Source organism: Frankliniella occidentalis, unplaced genomic scaffold (genome assembly GCF_000697945.3).
Source record: "Frankliniella occidentalis isolate FOCC.00 unplaced genomic scaffold, Focc_3.1 Scaffold152, whole genome shotgun sequence".
NCBI classification, from domain to species: Eukaryota; Metazoa; Arthropoda; class Insecta; order Thysanoptera; family Thripidae; genus Frankliniella; species Frankliniella occidentalis.
Window position 1 is genome coordinate 150,922 of NW_026267279.1, and position 2,070 is coordinate 152,991.

General features: G+C 65.5%; 1 protein-coding gene across 3 annotated transcripts in view; it reads right to left on the reverse strand.

The window, feature by feature from the left end:
- Window positions 1-2,070, reverse strand: part of LOC113216370 (SIN3-HDAC complex-associated factor) — a 33,968-nt gene that overhangs the window by 16,204 nt on the left and 15,694 nt on the right. Inside the window, exon 1 of one of the 3 annotated variants that reach the window (XM_026436117.2) lies at window positions 478-914. The exons of the other annotated variants lie outside the window; for them this stretch is intronic. The gene's annotated coding sequence lies outside the window, so the exon portion shown is untranslated. Of the gene's footprint in view, window positions 1-477; window positions 915-2,070 lie in introns of those variants that run through there. 3 annotated transcript variants of the gene reach the window in all.

Genomic DNA, 2,070 nt, shown 5'->3' on the forward strand with positions numbered 1-2,070 from the left:
TTTCACAAGAAGTCATTCATTCATAAAACGGCAAAAGAAAACAATTCATTGCATCTTCAAGGTTTCAACAGAAAACAACAAGTGCAAGAGAACTAAAATATGGGGTACCCAGCAAAGTCACCATACCCGATGCAACTAATTTGTCATTTCTTAAGGGAGACAAATTAGTCAGAAAATTGTCCCAGCTGCCACCGTTCAAAACCTCTCGGCCAAGGCAAGGCGGCCCAACACGACCGCGACCAGACGGCACAACTGCATCTCGCGAGCGACGCTGCCCGGCCGAGTGACATCTCAGTCATGACAGGCAGATAGACGAGGGCGACGTCAACGACCAGCGTCGCTTCTAACCGACAGGTCGCCGTCGACGGCGTCCACCACCGACGACGGCAGCCAGCCCCGCGACACCACCGCAGGCCAGCCCAGCCGGCGCAGGCAGGTTCACCAAGACGCGTCCGCCATTTCGGGTCGAGTACGCACCTCCCGGAGCAGGGCAGAGCAGGCAGACGCAGGGCAGGCAGCGGGACGGGCACACTAACTACACACACAGCTTGTCCTCAAGTGCGAAAAACTGGCGAACGTCCATCGACAATCGTAGCACTTGTTCATGAACATGTCACCCACCGACGAGGTGCAACGAGGGGAGAGCGAGCAAGCCCAGATCACGTAGTCCACACACGGCGCACGGTCCTGGCAGCCACAGTCCGGCGCGCAACAAATTCACTCGCACAGCGCGACACACGGCGAGAAACCACTCGAGCCTGGTAAGGGCGAACGCGTCGCGGCGCGGGGCATGCGTCAGGAGCGATCACCGGCAGAATCAACCCCTTCAAACGTGTTAAAACAGCGTTCAAAACCGCAGCGCAGCAAAACCAAGCCGTCTTTGTTGACGCTTTGCCTCACGGTAGCGGCGGCGGCGGCGGAGGAGGAGGCGGTAGCGGCACCAAGTACGCGCACCAGCCCGTCAGCCGACGGCCCGCTCGGCGGCGCTCGGCGGCGCTCGGCCCCGGGTGAGGGGCGCGGCGGAGAGGGCGCGGGGGCGCGCCGAACCGCAGCCGAACGCCGCCGCGCCGCAGCGTTGCCGGCTCGCGGTCCAAGTTTCATTGACCCACGGCCCTAACCGCGCAGCGCCGCGCTCCGCTCCGCGCTCGGCCCGGGGCCGGGGGCCGGGCGCTCGGCGGCGACAGCCTTGAGGCGGCAACGAACTCTCCGAGTGCCAGATTCCAGGCCGGGTAGGGGTAGAGGGCTAGGCCCGGTGCCATGCACCTCTGGAACCTCTGGCAACCCCGCGCGCGGCCGCGGGCTGCTGGACATGCCCCGCGCCTGCGCGCTGGAGCCTCCAGCCAGGGCTCCGCTGGAGAAGAAGAGCGCCGCTGGAGCTGCGGGGGAGGCGGGGGAGCCGAGGTGCACTAACTGTGCGGGGGAGGGGAGAGGAGGGGAGAGGCCTCGGCACCTGTGTGCCGCCTTGCTCCGCGCTCCGCCCGGGCCGGGCCGCCCGGCCCTTGCTCCCGCTCCAGCTCCGGCCGGCGGCCCAGGGTAGGCAGCCCTCCGGCTCGCCTGCGGAGCGGGTTGCCTGCCCGGCCCGGCGCGCCCCGCCTCGCCTGCATGCCACAGCGCAACCACAGCCACAGCCAGCTCCGTGGCCACAGCGCAGTGCTCTCCTCCTCCTCCGCCGATCCGTTTCCGGCCGGCGCGAATCTGACATAACGCCGGGTGATGTCAAGTTCAGGGCTTCGTCAGACTCGCGGGGGAAGTGGGAAGGTACGGTACAGCCGGGTGGTACAGCCGTCGGCGAGGACGAAGAGGCGGTTTGTTCCCCGACGACGGAACGGCGGCGCTAACAACCCAACGCAGTACACGGCACTGACCGGGAAATTTCCTTCTCTTTCGCCGACGACATCCTCTCACCTCAATCCCCGCGCGTCACGCCGCGGTCCTCGCAGCTCAGTCTTGAACTTTCGTGCAAGGCTCAGTAGAATTCCCGAGGCATACGCCACACACACTTTCCTTCGGCCCGGTCCGGCCCGCTCCCAAATGCGGCTTGGCAGGTGTAATCACGTCTGGACGCCCGTG